This window comes from Triturus cristatus, chromosome 3_1 (genome assembly GCF_964204655.1).
Source record: "Triturus cristatus chromosome 3_1, aTriCri1.1, whole genome shotgun sequence".
Classification (NCBI taxonomy): Eukaryota; Metazoa; Chordata; class Amphibia; order Caudata; family Salamandridae; genus Triturus; species Triturus cristatus.
The window spans coordinates 237,790,356-237,807,006 of record NC_140583.1 but is presented as its reverse complement, the minus strand read 5'-3'; the positions used below and the strand labels follow the sequence as shown (position 1 = coordinate 237,807,006).

Here is a 16,651-nt window from a genome sequence, read left to right as displayed (position 1 = left end):
TGCAACATTTTTACCTCACATGACACCATACTTCAAACACTTGAGTGCCCCATCTAGGTCATGTAATACAAGGGTTATCACTGTGCACCCTTACTGAATTGACAATAGATCCCCTGGATATAATCTGCAATGGAGGAGGAAAGTAGAAGGCAGAGCTCAGGTAATTGTCCAGAAAAGGCCAGAAAGATATCTCCTCTGCGAAACTCCCAAAATAACTAGCAAACTCCAGGATGCTGTGCTGCAAGGCTATGCTAATTTGCGCCAGAAAGTACACAAATTAAGTAACTATAATTACCCTTCTACTCAGAGTTTTGTGAAAGGTTTCAGGCACTTCTTAGAAGATCCACAGTTCATAAAAAATAATTCTTCTCTGCCAGGCATCTATGTAATGAAAAGAAAACATTTAGGGATTTTCAGAAGTGGAGACAAGAAGTGGAGACAAGAACAGAATGTCCGCGGATTCAGACAGAAAAAGGCCCAATCTTAGAAAGAGCACAATTTTACCACTAACCAGTCCAAATGCATTCTAATGTTACAGAATGTATGCATCCGGGAAACAAAGTTCCCCATGTGCTAAGCCTAATGTATCGCTTGTAGACTCCTTTACACCAAATGAAGTTCTGAGAAAATTCAAGGAAAATTATGATGACAAGGAAAAGCTCTTTACTTAGCAAAGAAAATAAGCCTCCATCATCTTTAGTGTTGCCCCAACAGATGTTTTCTGTTCTGAATATCTCAGTGTCACACTACCGAAGTCTAATTGTAGACAGTACAAACCCAGATCAACCCCCTCTTGCAGAGTTGGAGATGATGAGCTGTTCCTGTTCTGCATCCCCCTTTAAATGAGCAACTGTTTTTAAAAAAATGCCCTTTGGTTCTCGTTAGCAGAGGATTGAAGGGAACAGGTTACTGTTGACTAATTGAGAACATCTAATTGATCATTTTGGCCAACACTCAAACCGCTATCACCATTTGAACATTCTCCCTAATCCTTGAAAAATCATACAGAAACTCTAGAAGCCCTGGACGTGATAGCAGATATCCCCCATAGTCACTTATATGGTCCAAAAGGCTGAAGAAAGGACACAAATCATTCAAGGCAAACTTCAAAGAGATCAAGAGATGGATATCTTTACGTTTTAAACAGCAACCAGACTTATCTATGTGACCCAGAAAATTCTCAAGAGCAGATGAATGAACACAGAGCTAAGATGATCCATCTGACAGTCCAAGAAGTGTTCCTGCCATCTAAGTCTGAAAGAGGGTATACTCCTAAGTATTTATGTAGACATTGGATGTCATGTAGTAATATGTATCCATTATGCTGGTCTCTTCATAAGAGCAGCAAAATCAAGCAGAGTATGATGATTGCCACATATTCCTTCTAGTCAGACAACCTTTCTTCATTCTGGACTGACCAAAACTCTGTTGAAAGAGGACCCTCAGTGTCCCCCCAAGTCCTGGGCACTGGTTTCATTGGTGACAACCAATGCTGAAAAAGTATGTATTGGGTAAATGTAACAATTTCACCACATTAGTAGGTGTGATTGCAGAGTCAATGGGGAGTTGACACTTGAACAAATGGGAGATGAAGGCCAGAACTGGAAGAGACTCCTGACCAAAAGCTCTGATGAAATCTAGGCTGTTTCTATGTTGGAATAGAAGGCAGTAGATTTTGAACCCATCTCAGAGCCTTGCATTCTGATATTTTTGCAATAATTCATAGGTGGTTTACACCAGCGAACAATATTTGCAAATGACAACGCCTTGGAAATTAACTTACAAGAAAACAAAAATGATGACTATTGCAAAAGGGTCAGGACGAAAATTCCCTGTCAGACTGGGAGAAATAACATTAGTGGTACTTGATAACCACAAATATGTAGGGCTGTACATTGATGATCGTTTAAACTTCCAAAAATATAAACACTATCTGGAAACAAAAGATAATTACTTAATCTATGCATTTTGTGCCCTCTCAATAAACCTAAAGGGCCCATCCCTAAAGCCATTGTTAGCCGTAATGACTGCCAAATTGATGCCGACAGTAGAGTACGCAAGCATCGTTCTACATGGAACAGTTGCTAAACTGTTGGACAAGATACAACTGAAAGCATACAAAAGGGTTTTTAACCTACCTCAGAACGCGTCTCCAGCGCAGGTGAGATTGGAATTTGGCCTTATTCATCAAGGGATTGGGAGAACCTTTGCGTATGTCAAAAGCTGGCGGAAAATCTGGTTAAATCGAGCAAATGACCTACAAGATGCCTTATGGCGGGCCCAGGAAGAAGATCAGCACTCTAGTTATGGAAAGTTTTTAAAATTGGCCTTGGAAGAAACAAATTCCAAAGATCTTTGGGCACAGTCCCCCTCCTTTCCTGATTTTCGTAAAGTGATAAATAAAATGGTGAAACTACATTCATTATTAGAGTACAAAAATAAGTCTGTAAAGAGGTCTCATGCCTGGATGGTATTGCAGTCCTACACAAAATTACAACTGGCTGAATATCTGTACACAACATATTCATATTACTTAAAACGGAAACTCCTGGCCACCAGGTTTGGGTACTTACCAAGTTTAGCGGATCAGTCAAAAGGGAGATAAATACTGGGCCTACAATATGTACACTATGTGGCGCAGAGAAGCAAAATTTAATTCATCTTATCTGTATATGTCCATGTTTAAAGTCAACTTGGGCGTGGTTTTTTAAAAAGGCCTTTAACGATAGAGGGATTAGGTCTTGTAGATCAGCAATAATCAAGGGTTTGGACTCAACGGATCTCCTTTTAAATTGCAAGGTGATTACATTTTTGACACGGTACACACAGATAAATAATGAAAATGGACATAAAACTCACAGTGCCATTGATTGAGTAGTGTTTGTACATAGTGTTACGTCCCTCCATTATGAACATACAAGAAGTGGTAGCAGGAGTTGCGTTGTTGACTCCAATATTGGGACTGAAATAAGTGGTGATGGAAGTTCAGTTTTTTGACAAATATAAAATGGTCATGTATTTTGGTTTTAATATGTTAGGTAGGGTTCTTAGATAGGTTTTTAAAAGAGTCTATGTCTAGTGTTTATTTAGAAAGTCAGTAACACTGTATATTATCTTATGAAATCCCCTTTTAACAATCTTTTTATGAAATCTTTGGTAAAAAAGAAAATATGTGTTTTTAAGAGATTAAGGTATGACTTCAATGAAGAAGTGCGCAACAATCCCTTTCAACCCAGCCCTGGCTCTGGACAATCAGTAGGAAGTAAATCAGCCCTTTGTGTGAGGGCAGGACACAACCTGCACAAATGAATTGTGTGATCAAACTCTCCCAGCTCAGTGAAAACCATCATTATGTTGATAAATACAGATGTAATCGCTATCAAACCCAGCCCTTCATGTGCTGTGGCTGTCGGGGAAGTATGCACCCAGTGTAGCTATCACTCAGCCCTAGACTTGTATTGGAGTCAGGCTGCAAAGCACAAAGAGTCTTAAGCACAGAGAAATGCCCACTTTCTAAAAGCGACATTTCTAAAACAGCAATGTAAAATCCAACTACACCAGTACAATTCTAAACATACCAGACATGGCAACACCACTCCTTTCAGATCAGGAATCACCACTTAAGTAAATATAAGATGATTCCTAATGCTAGCCAATGGCCTGAGTAGGTAGTAAGTAACAATATAGGATGATTATCACTACCAGGACATCCCACACGTAAAGGTGCATGTTCTACTTTTTACTTACACAGCACCCTGCTCATAGGGCCTTAGGGGTGACCTATGTGTAATAAAAGGGGAGTTTAAGACTTGGCAAGTAGTTTTAAATGCAAAGTTGAAGTGGTGGTAAACTGAGCATGCAGGCCCTGCAGTGGCAGGCCTGAGACAGGTTTGAAAGGCTACGTCTGTGGGTGGCACAAGCAGTGCTGCAGGCCCACTAGTAGCATTTAATTTGCAGGCCATGGGTATATTATATACCACTTTACAAGGGACTTACTAGTAAATCAAATATGCCAAACAGGTGTAAACCAATCATACCATGTTTAGAGGAGAGAGCACATCCACTTTAGCACAGATTAGCAGCGGTATCGTGCCCAGAGTTCTAAAGCTAACAAAAAGAAGGTAAATAAAATAGGTGGAGGAGAGCACAAAGTTTAGAGATAACCCTGCAGAAAGCGCCAGGTCCAGCAATAGATAAGACAGGATGATTTTGTAAGTTGCCTACTTTGATCTTTGGAAGGTGATGTCTCCGCTGCTGCTTTTGGAATCATATTCCAATGAATTCGAGAGCGTATGAGGAATCTAGATGGGTCTTCTCCATGCTCAGCATAACACAGGTTGCCGAGACAAATTGTGCACAGTCTGTACGTCTTTCTCTATTGTGCATGAATCAGTGAGTCACATAGAAAGGAAGAACCTATACTCTCTTTTTATTGGCTGATCCCTACCAATGGTATCATGACCTTTATGAAAACCCTCATAAAAGTTTTAAATCCAAAAGTTAAGATGGAAATTAAAAGTAACATTCCAGCAGTGCAAACCACAGGAACTGCTGATGTGATGTTCGGATAGGAAGGATGAGTTAAATGTGCATGATATCTATCAAAGTCATATATTCCCTAGATTGATTCACTTAACGTTGTCCATCTTGAAGTGGTTACTTCAGACTCAATTTGATCCAGCACTAATTGAAACGTCCTGACAAGTTGATAACAGGTCTGTCTTCTTTAGGAGAAGTTTGATTCGCTCCCACATTGCTGCTTTCTGATTTTCAACCACTCTCTGCTCACTTTGCCTGGGACTTGCCTGGCCCTGGGGGGGATCTTGTAGAACCCAACAGCCTACCCCCTGCTCATGATCCTTATTGCCGTCTGCTTGTTTTGTGGGCTCCCCTCTATAAGTAGATGTCTAGGCAGCAGGCCAACGCGATAATAGTTTCTTCTCTACTCTGGCATGCCACCTATGTGTTCCATGCACGCTTCTAACACTGGTAAAGGGCAGTACCCTGTTACCTACGTTGTGACCACCTTCAAATTAAAGCATCCTTTGTAATTAGCTCAATGCTTATTTACATGGATGGCTTCCTTGGACGCACATCTTATAGGATCACCTCCACCACACTGGACATTCTTCTCTTATTAAAAGGCAATATAAACGATTTTTCTAAAATTCCTGCTTTACAGCTCTGATTCTTAATATCATTCGCAGTTGTTTTAATCTTACTGTATTTGCATGCTATGTGCCCATTGCAAAGGCACTGATGTTTTGTTATATAATGTTCCTAATTCTTTTTTTCGATAGAGTTGACTACGTTGAAAAAAATAGCTAGAAACCCTTTGGTTTTAAGTCAGTTCATGAAAATAAAGGGCTTTCATTCTGACAGTCCTTTAATCATAGGTGTGAAGAAGAGCCCTTGAAAACAAGTCTTTGTGAATTTGTTAGTTCAAAGCACATATTCGTAGCTGGCTCATTAAGCTAAGTTTATGACACTTTCGTAGAAGCGCTCAGTTTTTAGATGCAAGGAACTCAGTCATTTGTCAGTGGAGCACGACGGTGCTGTGAAGTTAGGCTCTCGAACGTAAACAAACATTCTGTTTTGTTATTAGTGTTCTGAGCCGTCTCTACATTGATGGACATTTTAAGCTCCCTTAATTTTAGTTTTTGTGTTGGGGTGGAAGACAAGAGAGAGCAGGGCGCAGAGTGACTGAGCCAGACAAACATAGGAAAAACGTAGCATCTATAATAAATGTATCCAGACTGGGCTGAGTTTGCGGGAAGTGACAAAAAATTGCACCACGCTACACGGAGTTCAGCAAGCAGTAGAATATGTTACATTGCGCCGTTCGCAATGATTTTTAGCACCGGGTGTTTGTCCCACGCTGTAAAATCAGCGCGAACGGCACAATGTGCAGTGCAAGAGGGTGCTGCTTATTTCTGTCACTCGAGTAGAAGTTCTACTCGAGCGTAGGCGACCATCCACGACCCCGCCTGTGTTGAGAAATCTTGATAGAAGGTGGCCTAGTGTTGGATTTTCATCACTAAAGCTCACTAACTTAGTGAGTGGAAGCAGAGTTTTTTGGAGTTCCGCCGAGCATGGTTTGCAGGAAACTCCGCAAACGGAGCAGAGTACACGACCCAGGCCTAATTCAAATAGTAGGTGTAAAGTTAAACACTCCAGACAGCCCTAAATTGAGGAAAATTTTAATTGAATCACGTCAACATTTAGCACACTGAGGTAATCCAGGACAGTAATTAAGGTGCATTAGAGGGGTACTACAAATAGAAAACACTGGAAAACGTTAGAAAAGGATATTTAGTTGGACTAACAAAGGACAAAATTGGCCGATACATTGGGTACATCATAAATGGAGCAGAAAACAGTAAGTATCGTTTTCAGTTGTAGCACATTAAAGTGATCCAAAAGAGAAATTGAAAAACTAGAGTATTGGCTACAGGACGACAAATGGGAAATAAGCTAACATATACAAGAATTTATGGGAGAAATCATATGTAGGTTGACAAAGTTTTCATAGTTTCATCTGAGATATTCAGTCCAACATTTGTTGAGATAAGCTGATCTGTCCAGTGGAATGCCAAGTGTACTTTGTGTGTCTTTTACAGCATGGTCACTAGATGGCATGGACCACATGAGAAGAATTGCAATTATTATGGCAAGTAAGTTTAAAATGTACATTAGCAAAGGTGTTAGTATACGACTGCCGTAGTTGGGCCTCCGGTGGGAGACTGAGGGGTTTCGGTACCGAGGAATAAGGATCTTCCATACGGAGGCTGCCTTTCAACACCTAAATGTCAACACTCTCCTGGAGCGCCTGAGGACCTCTATAGCTTTCTGGTAAAAATTAAGCCTGGGCGGAGTGTGTGGCTATGCGGAACTCAGAAAAGTGACAAAAAAACTCTGCTGCACTATGCGCAGTTCTGCAAGCGGCGAAGTGCGTTAGGGTCATGCCATTCGCTGTGATTTTCAGTGCCAGGGGTTTGTCCCGCGCTGGAAAATCATCACGAACAGCACCTTTTTTCTGCTACTAGGGTATATTTTCTACCCGAACTGCAGCTTTTTTCACATGAATGGAAGGTTTCTCAACGCAAATCGTCACATTGAGAAATCCGACCACCGGCATTGAGAAATCTCACTGGCAGGTTGATTTTCCTCGATTGCGCTCGCTTATTAGACAATGGCGGGCACGAGCAAGGAAAAATCGCACCGGGAGGTGTATTTTCCTCGGTCGCGAGCTTGACATTGATGAGCGAAGTAAAAAACCTTGAGCACGTGCTACATGGAGTGCCGAAAACTCTGCAAACTCCGCAAGTGAAGTGGAGTTCACCGCCCAGGGTTAGTTAAAACCCCCGCTTTCGTGATGGGTGGGGCGGCAGTACCGAAGATGGTCTTCTTGTCTCCGTGTCTCTATTTAGTCCAAAACCGAATCACGCGTGGGGTTTCTAATAATGCGGTGCATGAAGGCGCCTCTGCATCTAAACGTCAGTAGTGGATAGAAATTCAATACGGTGCCACAGATGAAGGGGTAACCCTAACCCAGGCAGACCGGTGGTTGCTACACTCCTCTTCTGTCTGGCATACTCGCAAGGACAACCCGATACTCTTTGAAGAGGGATTTGATTGTGGTACTTACCGATACTTACTCTACACCCATCCTGGGACTGAACTTCCTTTTACCAGCCGGGACGGAATTACAACCGGCATAGTGATTTACCATTCCGGCCTTTCTGCCCTTGAGCCCTGAAGAAGTCGTAGGGTTAAATCCCTGACGAAACACGTGTTGGCTGGGCACATGGTCTTCGAATAAATCTACACAGAAAGAAAACACGTCATCGGATCACTGTTTTATTGAAATTGTTATTGTTTGCTTTATTCATCACTTACAGTAATTGTTACTGCTTACTCTTTTACGTGTGCACAGATTTTTGCTGTTAGTCCAAAACGGGTTGTTCCTACTTCGGCCTGAGTTCTTTTGTAAATAAGACAGCTTACTTATCTCACTGGTGTGGGCAGAGAGAGGCAGCAGGGTGGCACTGTCAGTCCATAAATGAGACATGGAGAATGGGGGACTGGCTCTCCCAGACTTACAAACGTATTATTATGCCACCATGCTACAACACGTAGCGAAATGGGTGACTGACTCTGACAACTGGGAGAATAGATTGTACTCAGACATGTTAGGGGGGGATACCCTGGCACGTTTATTAATACGAGGAGGTTGCTCAGAACACCCTGTCTCTTACTTGGCAAGACAGACAGCAATGGTGTGGGAGGCTGTGGTCGTGAAGGTGATAAACAGTTTCCTTTGACAGGGAGCATAGTCTGTGGGACCTGGCCCCCTTTTTGTGCTATTGTCAGGAATATGTCCATGGAGCAGTGAAGAGTGGGTGGATGCACAGTTGTGGATGACCTACACCCAAGGAAGATTTTCCTTACCTTTCAGGAGGCATAGGAGCCGTTTTGGGTGGGCCCGGGTCACCTCCTATACTATGCCAAACTGGAGAATACAGCAAGAGAGGTGTGGGCTGGGTTACCGGCAGTGCCCGACCCTCCCAGGTGCTTGGCAGGATGCTTTGGTGGGAAAACCTTATTACCCTGTTTGATAGCATGGTAGAGGTGGAGATGGAGTGTGCAGCGTGAGGAACTTGGGCCGGATAACTGATTGATCCTGCACTTTGAAAAGGTGAGGCGGGTGTCCTGTAACTACAGGTTCAAATTATTGAATTTCAATTTCCTACACCACATTTATGTGACCCCTAGAGAGTTGTACAGAATAGACCCTGTGTGAGAAGCTGGCTGTGCACTGTGTGGGGGAGGTGGGGCCTCTTTTCTCAATTCAGCCTGGCCTGGATCTGCACTGGGATCCAGAATATCTGGAGGATTGTAGTTTCAGTCGTAGTGAGAGCGACACGTTTGGAGATCCCTGTTACCCTGCATGCTTGCCTTTTGGGAGTGGTGTCAAAGCCCAAGGGCCGCACGATCCCTTACAAGCTAGCCCACCTTGCATTACTCTTAGCCAAGAGGAGAATATCCTTTGGGTGGCTAGGTGACAGGCTGACACAGTTAAATTCCTGGTTTATAGACCTATGTGAAAGGGGTGTGGTGGAGGAGGCCCATATGCGCCTCACCCGTACTGATGAGAAAGCGGAGGATGAGATCATGACCTGGTAGCTGATTCATAATATATTCAATGAGGACGGCGAGACCAGCTCGGGCGAGGGCTCGGACAATGAGTGAGAGGTTTGTTTAGATTTTAATGCCGTGCACCGAATGTGACTGCCAAGTCGATAATTTATACCCTTATAATCTCACTGAGTAATCAGGTAGTGTCTTGGACTTATCATTCTATTACTCTGGATGTACATTTTTCTACCTGCATGTCATGGTAATGCTCAGTTGATTGTGGCATGGGCTGGACGCGAGGGAGAAATACTCCTATTTGAAAGTACTCTGTATTTTGTACCGCTCGTCTCTTTGTTCTTTGTTGTATTTTATGTAACAATCAATAAAATAAAGTGTTTAAAAAAAGTCTTGGTATTGAAAGTACCGATACCTATACTGAATGTTCCACATGTGAAATTACCAGTCAGTGGTGCCAAGGTCCATACTTGGGTAATCTGTGTTTTGGACACTAGATGCGCTTTCAGCTCATACTAATAGTCTCTGATGACCTGAAGAGAAAAGAGGAGGTTATAGGTCATTATCTAAAGATTTTAACATATGTCTGTTTATTGCATGTGAGATTAAATTGAGCTACAAATGTAATCTTGGATGAAAAAGTTTGATTTTTTTGAGTAGGAGTGAACATGGCCTTTCTAGGGGAGAATCAGTCCTTCTTTTTGGCACATGAGAGGAGTGCAGATGGGGCACTGTGAGCTATCTAGGAATTGGGCCAACATACTCTGCTGATATGAGTGGACTATGTCCCGATATTCTGACAATTCTGTTGTCCAGATACACAGCCCTACTTAATTTGTAGGGATCTGTATGACACTAATTTGTATGTTGATGGAATGTGGTTTTGTATTTCTGTAATGATGTCCTGTATCTTGGTGTAATTAGTGCGGGGAAGACTCTACAACTGTTAAATTGAAAATGACCATCAATTTCTGGTAAAACCGCATTAGAACGTGTGGTAAGCAGTCACTCTGGTTTCATGTGTGCGCTGACAATAAAGTGTTTTATGTCTTTATCATTTTCGAATCCAAACAGGGTTTTTGCAGTCTAACCTTGCAATTCAAGAGATTCCAGGGTCAATTGATTATATGCTTGAGTTTGTTACTAGCTGAATTGAAGGTGGTTACAAAAATGTGTCTATCTTATCTGCTATTTTAGGTCTCGTCAACAAGAAGTCCTAGCAGGCTGAATGCAGACCTATTGTTCCAATATATAACATATACTTAGAGTGGACTTTGGTACAGCCTCTTTTTTGTGAATGGATGTTTTTGTTGTCTATTTCACTACCTTGCTCCTGATTTAATTCCTTTATTTCAATTCAATTCAATTTATGCTTTATTTCGATTAAATCAATAATAAAAGCCATTTGCCGCAAGTTACAGTGTCCAGTGCAAACAATTGTATTCGTTAACGTTCTCAAAAATCAAGATAACAATTCATAAATTTACAACACTGTACACATTTTACAGTAAACAAATATCTAAAATACAATAATAAAAGCAAAAACTTTAGTCTTTAAACTAATAAAATGTTTTTTTTTAAGTATGTATAAAATCTTATTGTTCCTGTTTTATCCTTTCGTAATCTCTATTATAATTCTTAGATTTCTACCATGTGCTCAATTAAACAAAGTCCCTAACAGGGGATATGTCTACCTCAATATTACCTGTGGGCCCAGTCAACTGTGTTTTGAAAAAATTTGCGTGAATTCTCCACGACCTACCTAAAAATTTAGCAATAGCTATTACATTTGGCTCATTAGTGTTGGTCATTAAAGTGCGCAGAGCAATTGCACTGGACCGTGTGCCCATATTAGAGCAGCTTGGTTTCAGCCATTTTTTACAGGGGATTTTGTATAGCGGGCCGGTAAATAGAATATTTAATACTGTTTCATCCTGTTCTTTACAGTGCAAGCATTTACTTTTGATCGTGCTAGACCACTTTCTAGTATAAAAATTTACCGGGAGGCTCCCTACCCGAAATTGGAAATATAATCTCTTTTCACAAGGTATAGTTATAAAATCCCAAAAGTTTTCATATTTGGGAACAATCTTGTGCTCCAGAAACAGGCCAGTCAATGAGTTTGCCTTTGTGGAATGTAGATGGTCCGCCTTGACCATCAACCAATATGCTTCCTTAAATGCTTTTTTTGATGGAAACTGATTTGCAGCCGGGTCCTCCCAAAGATGCCTCATGCCCTTGTCTACCAGCGTAGCCTTAACTTTTTGCAGCCAGACGAACTTACATGATTTATCTGCATCTACTATGTCCTTTGCTGCCATTGCATAGTGTAAGAGTTCAGGAGTAGACCACAATCGGCGCCAAAAAGCCACTGGTCTAAATCGTGCTTCCTCCACCAGCAAACTGCAACCCAGATCTGATAGCAGAGGTGTTAGTGGGGTGCTTTGTGGTAGTCCAGTCAGAGCTCTCACAAATTTATTCTGGGCCAGTACTAAGGGGGAAAGATCGTTGAAGCCCCAAAGCTCTGCTCCATACATTATGGAAGACCTGATCTTTGTATTATATATCTTAATTGCTGCACCTATGGGCTTAGTATGGGAGAGATTGAATTCCTTTAAAAAGAACCCCCGCTAATTGACTATGTTTAAGGGCCATAAGATCAATATGAGGCCTCCAGTTTAATTGTATGCTCAAGGTAATTCCTAGATTTGTGAACACATCAGTCTGTTCGAGTTACTTCCCATTCATGAAAACCCTCCCGCTTACTACGTTATGGTTTTGTAAGGCCATATATTTTATCTTTTCTACGTTAACCACCAGGTCATGATCTAGGCAGAACCCCTTAAATCGCCTGAGTGCCCTGTCCAACCCTGCCTGTGTCTTTGAGATGATCAAAGTATCATCCGCAAACATAAATAAAAACAATAAAAACAAGGTTGGAGCTAAAACGCACCCTTGCCGCACCCCTTGGGATACCGGAAAGCGTGGGGTTACACATCCCTGATCGCCCCAGCAAACCTGTGCAAAGTTATCCTCGTGCAGTCGCACTACCATTGATAAAAGTTCTGAAGCCATCCCTTGGTGGTGCAGTACTTCCCAAAGCTTCTTACGCGGTACCATATCAAAGGCGGATTTTAGGTCCACAAAGGCTGCATAAATGGTACCACTTGCTATTATAACTATGCACCAATACATTAATATAAACCAGAAAACTTGGTCAACAGTGCTTGTGTGAGAACGAAATCCTGCCTGTAGGGGGGATGGTGTTTCTTTGGTTTCCATCGACTCCTGTATCCTGCTCAGCACTAACCTTGCGGTAATCTTTTGTATGGAATCGATAAGGCTGATCGGCCTATAATTACTGGGACAGGAACGGTCCCCTTTTTTAGGTCTCGCCTGACCCAGCGCATGCGCTGGTCTGGCGAGACTTATTGTGAGGGCTCCAAAAAGTGCTACCAGGCCAGCCTAGAGCTACAGTGCATGTGCGCGGGCGCGGGCGCGGCACGATTTACTTCATTTTCGAGGCCGCTTTGATGTTTGATCGCGATCACTTTCACGGCCGCACGGCCGCTCGGCATAGCCAATGGTTCTCGCTTTTGGGACCTTATAAGTATTTAGATATGCAATTGTTGCATGGCTAAACACTTATAAGGTCCCAAAGGCGAGACCTATTGGCTATGCCAATGCTTGTTATAAATAGGGAGGATTTCGGAACCGCGCCATGTTTCTGGAATGGGGGCTCCATTGGCGATAGCATTTGCTAGCCAAAGAATGTACCTTACCCAGTTCTCTTTATCGTGGACAAACAGATCTGCAGGGATGCAATATAAACCTGGTGCTCTCCCCCTGGGTACTGCCATCAGAGCCTTCTCCACCCCTTCATGGGTAAATAACAGGGGCTAATCGGCCATGGGAATTTGAAATTGGATGTCATCATTTTTAGTGGCAAATTGCTCTTCAAAGAAGGAGACCCACATGTCCTGGGCAACGTGGTTTTGCAGCTTTTGCCCTGACCCAGCGTTCCCCCATTTGGCCATATTCCAAAAGAACTGCATGTTTTTACCCCTGCTAGCCTGGAGGAGCTCTAACCATCTTTGTTCATCCCATTCCCTTCTTGCTGCTGCTAATGTTGACTTGTATGAGGTTCGGGTAGTTCTTATTCTCCCCATGTCTTTTGATTTGATGGCTAAAGACATCTGCCTGTTTGCCTCTCTACAGCCTTTGTTGTACCACCTATCCTGCCTCGCTATTCCTTTATTATTTGGCTTATATGTTTTAGTAAAAAAGCAATTTATTTTTGCAAACAAAACATCATGAGCTTTGGTGATTATAGCACTACATTTCTCTTGTTCAGACATAATATAAAAATCTGCTTGCGTGCTCTCCACCGCTGCTTTCATTTGTGTTAGAGGGCTAGCATTTGTTACAATCCTATCCCATTTCACCCTCCTCTGATCATTACATATTAAAGTTTCTGCAGTTTCGCTCTCAGGTATTGTTCTCCGAGGCTCTTTAGAACCCAGGGATAACATTAATAACACAAGCGGGTTATGGCCACTTTCATTACGCTCACTTACCACCATGTCAACGAGGGCTGGCTATTGTTCGAGATTAACAAGAATATAGTCTATGCGGCTACTTCTCAACCCGTTACTATATGTAGGAGAACGCAGTCTATCTGATGGCATTCCTCCATTAACAGCCCTGAGGCCCTTCTCCAAGCATAACGCTTTTAGTTGTAAAGCGGTCTCAGTCCATTTTCTAATTGGTGGCAACTCTAGTGATGAAATATTGCATTGGGCATCTTCCTCCTCGCTAAGATTGCCATCATCCCTGTCAAGGGGTTCAAAGGTGGTATTAAAATCTCCTGCATTCGTCACCTTATTTACGCCTTTAAGGTCGTCTAGAAATTGCTCTAATTTGGTAATTGTGGCAGATTGCCTACCTCCGACAAGCCCCCTTGCGTACACATTTATCAATATTAAGTGACACTTGTTTTTTAGGCTTAGGGAGATGGCCATAATATCGGGGCTGTCAACATGAACTTCCTCGATTTTAAAGCTTAAGCGCTGTTTCACCCAAATGGTAAGACCTCCAAAAGATCTACCCATCTGCCCCCTTGTGGCTGGTTTAAAAAAAATTAAATAACCTACACGGGAAATCGGGTTTAATGACCACGTTTCTTGGAAAACACAAATATCGTGTTTATCTATAAAGTCTAACTAATCCATGAATGGTACTTTAGTATGTAAGCCTGCAATGTTCCATGTAACGAGGGTCAACTGATCAAATATTGGTAGAGAGAGAGTACTAGCGGTCGATGTAGGTGCACCTTTTGCCACTACCCTCGTACATTGGACAGAAACTTCGCTGGAACTGTGGTCATCTTGGGCCTTCCTACTACACTCTCTCACAGACAACACTTCACTAACCAACCCACTCCTATTGCTGCCGATACATCCTTGTGAAACATTTCCTACCATTACCACTGGGAATAAAGTTGTCAATTGGCTTGTAGGGGAAGTTGAATTCCTTAAACTTCAATCTATTTTTGACAGACTAGATCCCCCACTGGCTAATAAGCTAGGGGCTGTTAGGTTTTGCATTATCGGTGGAATTGGGGGATCATACTTCATTTTTATTTGTGTGGAAATCAAATTTGATGTCCTGATCTCAAAGGCCACCAAATTGTCCACCAGGTCTGGAGAAACCAAGGAGAGCCGAATAAAATCTAAGTTTGAACCTTTTTGCTGAGGATATGTCCTTCCTTATGACAGATCTGCATTTGCGCACCTGTCTAAGCCAATGGATACTTGTATTGATCAGGGTGAATTCATCCTCTTTTGCTGAACTAAGGGATAACTTTGGCACGCTAGTTAGAAATATGTGGTTCCTCGCGGTTCGTGATGTTACCTTGTCCCATTTTCTATTATCTTCGATTTTTTTCAACCCAGAGAGTGGATGAGATCTCGGCAACAAAGTACGGACCCTACTTACTCCCTCATTTTGACTCTGGAGGCCCTGCTTCCATTTTATGCCATTTGAAACTGGAGGTTAATTGGAATTCATGCCTCTATGATGTTTATCGTTATTAATTGTCGGAGGGTCAGCAACAGAGTTGATTATTAGACTCTCGCCACTTCCCGAATTTACCCTTTTAGATGTACTCTTGTATGGTTGCTGAGGCAATAGGGATCTACTTGTGCCAGCAGGAGTAACTTGCTGATATTTTCCCAGTAGCTCTGTAGCTTTCCCACTACGCTTCTAAGTGAGGTAACTTCCTCGTTAAGTTTGGTGGTTTGTGATTTTAAATAGGTCAACTGCCCACGTAGTGAATCTGAGCATGGGGTCTTACACCGACAAGATGGAATAACATCGCGTGTTACATTTGCAACCTCCTCAGTACATACTATACCAGGGCCTTCATCATTCAGCGAGGTTAACACAGCGAACATGTTTGAACATGTATAACTATTTGTGCTCAAAGGTGTAATTTGAGAGTTTCTGGTGTGTGCTACTACACTGCCCACAATTAATCCCTCAGGGTCCACCTTTTTCTTAAAAATGTCCGGAACATATAATTAAGGTTTTCCATGTTTGACACTAGTACTCGGGGTCGGTAGCTCTTCTATCATGCTGTGACCTGGACCCATGGGTATTGGCGTTGTTAATATCACCTTACATTCGTTGACCTAGTCGTCGATTCGTGCTATAATTTGGTTACAAGGATGACCATTTCCCCATTTTTTTAACCTTCTTGCCTTTCCCACTTTGGCCTTCTCCCGGAACGTCAGTGGCTTTCCTTTTACCCATTTTTCCCTTATGTTTCTCTTGCTAATGGGGATATGGGCAATAATAAACCTGGACTAAGGTGAAAGGACAGTACTTAAAGACTGAGACCAACCGTTCGATGTCCAGGTGTCAGGGGGGTGGCCCAGCCCAGCCTCCTCCGGGCGTAGACGAGCCCTCCCTTGGTCCACGCGCGCGTCCCGCGTTGCGGGAGTCTGGCAGTCTTTGTAGCGCCTCCAGGCGCTGTTGGTATTGGTGGCAGCTGTGCGCCTCGAGCGTGAGGCAAGCTGGGTGTTGTGGTCCTCCAGGACCGGGCGCCACAAAGCAGGAGCAGGAATGAAGGAACCCTTTATTTACTATTTGTGTGTTTGTCATACCCAGGAGCATTTTGGTCTCACGGTGTTCTGATTGGATGAGTTGTATACTTTTATGACAATTATTATGGAATCTTTTCTATTTCTTTTTTGGCACTCCATGATTCTTTCCTCTATTCCACTTTTCCTCTTTGTAGCGGTCTCTTTCCTGAAGCCTCTCAGCTTCGTGCTGCGCAAATTGTTTTCTTTATTTGACATTTTAATTTACTGATGTGAGATAGATTTCCATCATGTGCGAACAGTAAACTAAAACTGCCTGCCATGCGTCATGACGCATGCAAACATCACACTGCACATGAATGCTTTAGGTGGCCAACTTGTTGCAACTGAGATGC

The 16,651-nt window shown here is 42.5% G+C and overlaps 1 protein-coding gene and 1 long non-coding RNA gene across 2 annotated transcripts in view; one reads left to right on the top strand and one right to left on the bottom strand.

The window, feature by feature from the left end:
* The window catches only part of LOC146859998 (uncharacterized), a 124,200-nt gene extending 108,075 nt beyond the window's left edge, over positions 1 to 16,125 (bottom strand). Inside the window, exons 1-2 of the long non-coding RNA XR_014978756.1 lie at positions 16,058 to 16,125; positions 296 to 381 (exon numbers count right to left, since the gene is read on the bottom strand). This is a non-coding gene — a long non-coding RNA (uncharacterized LOC146859998). The remainder of the gene's footprint in view (positions 1 to 295; positions 382 to 16,057) is intronic.
* OTUD7A (OTU deubiquitinase 7A) overlaps positions 1 to 16,651 on the top strand; it is a 1,294,251-nt gene that overhangs the window by 1,205,459 nt on the left and 72,141 nt on the right. The gene's annotated exons all lie outside the window — the stretch shown is intronic.